At 45.1% G+C, this 6,595-nt stretch overlaps 1 long non-coding RNA gene across 1 annotated transcript; it reads left to right on the top strand.

Moving 5' to 3' along the window:
- The first annotated feature begins 1,616 nt into the window (after positions 1–1,616).
- Positions 1,617–6,355, top strand: LOC126993740 (uncharacterized). Its single transcript, XR_007748215.1, has 3 exons — positions 1,617–1,824; positions 4,350–4,463; positions 5,570–6,355. It is a non-coding gene; the product is annotated as an uncharacterized LOC126993740 (long non-coding RNA).
- Positions 6,356–6,595: the final 240 nt, after the last annotated feature.

Here is a 6,595-nt window from a genome sequence, read left to right as displayed (position 1 = left end):
CTGGCCATCCTCTCCTTCCTGTCACAAGTGCTGCCCGTCCACACCCTGGCCCTCCGCTCCTTCCTGTCCCAAGTGCAGCCCGTCCATACCCTGGCCCTCCGCTCCTTCCTGTTCCAAGTGCACCCCATCCATACCCTGGCCCTCCACTCCTTCCTGTCCCAAGTGCAGCCAGTCCACACCCTGGCCCTCCGCCTCCTGTCCCAAGTGCAGCCCGTCCACACCCTGGCCCTCCGCTCCTTCCTGTCCCAAGTGCAGCCTGTCCACACCCTGGCCCTCCGCTCCTTCCTGTCCCAAGTGCAGCCTGTCCACACCCTGGCCCTCTGCTCCTTCCTGTCCCAAGTGCAGCCCGTCCACACCCTGGCCCTCCGCTCCTTCCTGTCCCAAGTGCAGCCTGTCCACACCCTGGCCCTCCGCTCCTTCCTGTCCCAAGTGCAGCCCATCCACACCTGGCCCTCCGCTCCTTCCTGTCCCAAGTGCAGCCCGTCCACACACCCTGGCCCTCCGCTCCTTCCTGTCCCAAGTGTGGCCGTCCACACCCTGGCCCTCCGCCTCCTTCCTGTCCCAAGTGCAGCCTGTCCACACCCTGGCCCTCCGCTCCTTCCTGTCCCAAGTGCAGCCTGTCCACACCCTGGCCCTCCGCTCCTTCCTGTCCCAAGTGCAGCCCGTCCACACCCTGGCCCTCCGCTCCTTCCTGTCCCAAGTGCAGCCCGTCCACACCCTGGCCGGTAAAATTCTAGTGGTTGCCCATACTCCCCCCTCCCCCCCATACAAGCCTGGGGACCTGGTGGGAATGCGGGGTTTTGGGTGGGGGACACGAAATCGATTCGCATATATTTTTTAGGGGGGATAAACTCAGTAAATCTCAAGAATCACCACTCCACCTCTCCACCACCCCAGCCCACCCCTATCCCCAAGACAAGCCTGGGGAACTGTGGGGAACCGGGTATTGGGGAGCCCATATCACTGAAAAATGGCCTTCCAAAATTTCCCTAGAAAATCCCTAAATCAGGAAAAATTCCCTAGTCTCAAAGTAAGGAAAATCTCATCGATACTCACATGCGTGGGCTAATCATAACCAAGCATACCATAGCTAACCACCCCAAAACAGCCTGGGCTATGACTCAAGATCATCCGGGACTCTGTTGAACAGGCCCGGCTATACTGCCTCAGCACGGCAGTCCGTTGAACGTGTTCTAAAAAAAAAATAACCACGCGTGGTGGACCTGGGCCCGTATCCTCGAGCTATTAACTTTTACTTTTAAAGTTACTATCAAAGTTAATAGTTTCAAATTATTAAGAGTAAAAGCTATCCTCATCAACTTTGTGTGTAAGTATTAGCAAATCCTGGCTACTATTATCTTCTTCTTTATGGCGGGCTCGTTGCTAAGGATGCCTCCGTGCAAAACGTAAACATCCGACATGAATTAAGTAAATATTTCAAAAGAAAATAAAGAAAACATGTATAAATGTACAACAGAAACATAATAAATGGCAAACACAAGAAAATATTGAGTTTTGTGGCAGATAGAAGCAGCCTCAAAGGCCGCTTTTACTCGTTACTCGTCAATACCAGATCTCCTCCTGCGTCACGACTTGCTCTGCTGAAATAACCGCACCATAACCACGTCATCTGCCCCAATGAGCACATCTATGGGCCGGAGAACCAGCGCAGAAAAGGAGTAAGTTTAATTGGTCGTCAGATGAAACGGTCTTCTTACATCAAATTCATGAAAAAAGACGTATAATCAGAGGGTGTTATGGAAAGAGCATCACCCCTGAGGATAAGAAGAGAGCGTGGACTGAAGTGGCAGAAGCTGTAACAAGGTTAGTAATCACATATTCATGGTTCAATTAGCTTACAAACTGACCTAACCTAATCAATTGGGTATTTTTTGCATAATAACACAACCACTGACCTTCCAAACAGAACATACCTTTTTATTCTGTATCTGTATAGTTTCATTATGACCATTTCTGCCACAACCCCCTCTCCCTCAACAACCTAACATAACTAAACCCTGAAATGCCAGAATTTTCCTCTTTACTCCACTCCCACATGACCACCACGTGTAACGAAACACACGAGAAATTAATCCAGACAAGGAAAGGTTTGCCGGCGCTGGGGATCGAACCCACGACCAGCGTAACGGGCCAAAGAGGTACCCCGCTGGCTAAGTGGGTTATGGGAGGCTCGCCCATCAGGCAAGTCGTGTCACTACACGGCTCCCCATTTCTATTTAGATTAATTTCTGTGTGTTGAGTTTCCATTTTCTATGAACTTCGGAGAGCATGGGCCATCACTCTACCTGTTACCCTCTCGGGGTGACACAACAGAACCACAGGAGAGGATGCCCACCGCTTTTGCCACCAGTGAAATGCCAGGATTTTTTTCTTTACAACACTCCCACACGGCCACTGTGTGTAACGAAACACACGAGAAATTAATCCAGACAAGGAAAGGTTTGCCGGCGCCGGGAATCGAACCCACGACCAGCGTAACGGGAGAGCCACTCCTTTACCAGTCGGCCAAAGAGGTAACCCGCTGGCTAAGTGGGTTATGGGAGGCTCGCCCATCAGGCAAGTCGTGTCACTACAACCTAACCATGCCAAACCTGCCCCATCCTACCGAACACATCCTAACTTAACATGCCAAGTTTGTTGGGGGGGAAGAGGGGGTTGGTATAGAGTGTTAAGGCATATTTGCCCTTTTTTATTCTTTATTTATTTTTATTTTTGTATTTTTTTTATTGGGGGATGCTAGGCATGCCAGACTATGGACACTTTTACAAGTACTTTATGTCAAGACTATATGGGAATAGGTAGGTTTCATGAGAATGGTAAAGTAAGATTAAAATAGTATATTTAAAGCATTGGTCAAACAGATTATGGTGATACAATGTTGGATTGGAATGTACTCAAGATAATGAAATTAAGGTTAACGCTTTTATTTTTTTGTCACATATTCACATATTCATGATTCAAGTAACTTGCAAACTAACCTAACCTCGTCAAATGGGTATTTTTGTATACAAACACAACCACAGAGTTTCCAAACAACATACTTTTTCCTACTGCTCCACGTGAATAGCATCATCATGACCATTTCTGCTGCAACCCCCACTCCCTCAACAATCTAACATAACTAAACCAACTCCTGCTAAACCTGTCTTACCTAACACGTCCCAACCTAACATGGTAGGTCCCCAAGTGCCAAACCTGCCCCATCCTACCGAACACATCTTGACTTAACATGCCAAGTTTGTTGGGGGGGAAGAGGGGGTTGGTATAGATAGTTAAGGCATATTTGCCCTTTTTTTATTCTTTATTTATTTTTGTTTGTTTATTTTTTTTTTGGGGGGGGGGAAGGGGGGGGGGGATGCTAGGCATGCCAGACTATGGACACTTTTACAAGTACTTTATGTCAAGACAATATGGAAATAGGTAGGTTTCGTGAGAATGGTAAAGTAAGATTAAAATGGTATATTTATAGCATTGGTCAAACAGATTATAGTGATATAATGTTAGATTGGAATGTACTCAAGATAATGAAATTAAGGTTAATGCTTTTATTTTTTTTTGTTACATATTCACATATTCATGATTCAAGTAACTTGTAAGCTAACCTAACCTCATCAAATGGGTATTTTTGTATACAAACACAACCACAGAGTTTCCAAACAGAACATACTTTTTCCTACTGCTCCACGTGAATAGCATCATCATGACCATTTCTGCTGCAACCCCCACTCCCTCAACAATCTAACATAACTAAACCAACTCCTGCTAAACCTGTCCTACCTAACACGTCCTAACCTAACATGGTAGGTCCCCAAGTTTGTTAGGGTGGAAAGGGGGTTAGTATAAGAGAGTCAAGTCATATTTACCTGTTATTTTATTTATTCCTTATTTAGATTTTTTTTGGGGGGTGGGTTGGGCATGCCAGACTATATCGGAATAGGTAGATTTGATGAGAATGGTGAAGTAAGATTAAAATATTATTTTGATAGCATTGGTCAAACAGTTTCTGGTGATATAATGTTAGGTTAGAAGTACTCCAAAGAATGGAATTAAGATTAATGCTTTGAATTTTTTTGAATAGCTGTATTGTGTAATATCATCCTACTTAGAGAAAAGCATTTTAGAAAAGTAGGTAATGAAAAGTAGTATGTATGGCCATGTTCATAACAACTAAAAAGTTAATGTCTTATGATGCATGTAAATAAAATACCGGCACTGATTTAGCTTTCCATCACAGCATGTATTAAATGTTATTGGAGAAGGTATGGGAAATAAATAGCATGCCATAGTGAAACGATTAAGAGACTTGCTTTACATTTATACCCTGACAGTGCCTTCCCTGGGAGTGGACCCTGTACGCAGGATGACTGTGAGAGGCGTTGGTACAACATACAACAAAAATCAAAGCCTCGCATTGCCAAGTGCAAGAATGAGCAGCGGCACTGGTAATTTTTTTTAGTTGTTATGTCTTTAAATGTAAAACTTATATTAGTTAGTTTTTTATGTGCTCACAGAATGCAGCTATACTGGCCACAATCCCTTTATTTCAGCTTAAAGTTAATAAGTTCATAGCAGTGAACTGTATATTTGATATAGAAATTTTTTTGATGTTCACCTGTCAATGACTATCAATCTATCTAAATACCTTGGCTATCTTCCCCCAATGAGGGGTTTTAGCCAAGACAGGCATACACTCACTCACACATTCACACTCATGTACACCACTCTCTCAGCTGCACAGCCCCTGAAGGAGTAAAAAAGGCCCTCACTGCCCTCACTGTATGGGGGATTAGCTGCACAGTTCAGACAGGGAACTTCCACACCAAGGCCTCACAGCATACACTGGTTTACCCCTGCCCTTTCATAACAATGACATTTCCCCCAGCACCTGAGAGCCCCACATGTGTGGCACCACAGATACGCAAACATTAACTGTGGAAGATAAACTGGTGTATGACATCATAGGCTGCTAGTCTCATGTATTTGGAGGGGTACCAGAGCCATTCAGCATTGACACAGCTGATGATGTGCTAGGGATAGGACAGCAGCAGCAGTCAAGCAGCAGTGAAATATTGACTGGCCTGTATGTTTTTGGCAAAAACTTTTATATTCTCATTAAAACAATTTATTAATCACTCTTAAATTCATATTCTTTGTAGATACACACTTTATCAGTCAATTATTTTACAACCAATAACAAATAGTGGAATATTTCTGTTAATAAGTAATATTTCACCTTTAAGACCCTTTTTCTTCAACTACGTACCTATTTAACCCATCCGCATGGATTTGGCTTTCACTGGTAGCCTGGTAACATAATAGTCCCAGGTCTTTCTCTGCCTCTGCGGTGGATAGTGGAGTGTTTCCCATATGGTATTGGTATGCTGGATATCCCCTCCCACGGTGTAGGACTACATTTTCTTCACTGAATTGTAGCAGCCACTATTTGTTACGTTTCTGTAGTTTGGTAATGTTTTCTTGTAGGAAATCCACAGTTAAGGGGTTAAATTACATGCATTAATCATGACTAATATATGACGCTTTTTTTCAGCCCCGCTGCTGTATTGCTAGAGACCATCCCAGCACATTGTTCATTACTTGTGGAAAAGATACCATCAGCTGCTCCGGCAACAGCCACTGCTTCAACATCTGCTGGCCCTATGACACCAGCCACTGCTTCATCATCTGCTGACCCAATGACACCTGCCACTGCTTCAACATCTGCTGGCCCTATGACACCAGCCACTGCTTCATCATCTGCTGGCCTAATGACACCTGCCACTGCTTCATCATCTGCTGGCCTTATGACACCAGCCACTGCTTCATCATCTGCTGGCCCAAAGACACCTGCCACTGCAAGGTATGACAATGAAGCTGCTCCACCACAGTCACCACCCACTTCATTGGAGTTAAGAGATGCCTTTCATAGGGCAGCAGCATAATTTTTTTATGCTGGGGCTGAATATTACTGCCTCAAGGCTATGATTTTGTCACTTTTTTTTTTTTTTATTATTACTGAGGAGGTTAGGGTGGAAGGGGTGAAAAATAATCTCTGCTGTTTTTCGACAGAAATGGTTAGCAAATTCATTCAAAGCACAAAATTTGCCAGAAATAAAATTGTGTGCCATTGTGAGTGGGTTCACTTGAGATTGGGCTCCAATACGCCTCCGTGGTCTAGTGGTCAGCATGCCTGGCTTTTACGCGGGCCCAGGTTTGAATCCCGGCCCGGGCAGTTGGCATGCAGCTCACCCAGCTGATCATTCTCCCTCTCGGGCTGGTCGATAAATGACTGCCTAGGGAAACTGTGGTAACCCAGATGTTACACTGGCCTTGTGTCCTGGGGTAATGGGTTCTTCCCATCACAGGCTGAAGGGCCAATGTTACGGAGATGAGCACCGAGGCCACGCTGCTGCTACAGTGATGCCACAACTTTACCTTTACCTTTATTGGCTCGACTGACAGACATGGCTTTGTATGTCGAAGGTCACTGGCTCAATCCCCACAGCCAGCACTCCCTAACTTGGATTTTTCCGAGTTCCCTAGAGCCTAGATTAATTTCTCGGTGTTAAATGAGGAG

The sequence above is a fragment of the Eriocheir sinensis genome, unplaced genomic scaffold (genome assembly GCF_024679095.1).
Source record: "Eriocheir sinensis breed Jianghai 21 unplaced genomic scaffold, ASM2467909v1 Scaffold664, whole genome shotgun sequence".
Lineage (NCBI taxonomy): Eukaryota > Metazoa > Arthropoda > Malacostraca > Decapoda > Varunidae > Eriocheir > Eriocheir sinensis.
Note: the sequence above shows the minus strand (reverse complement) of the source record. Positions and strands in the feature narration are given on the sequence as shown.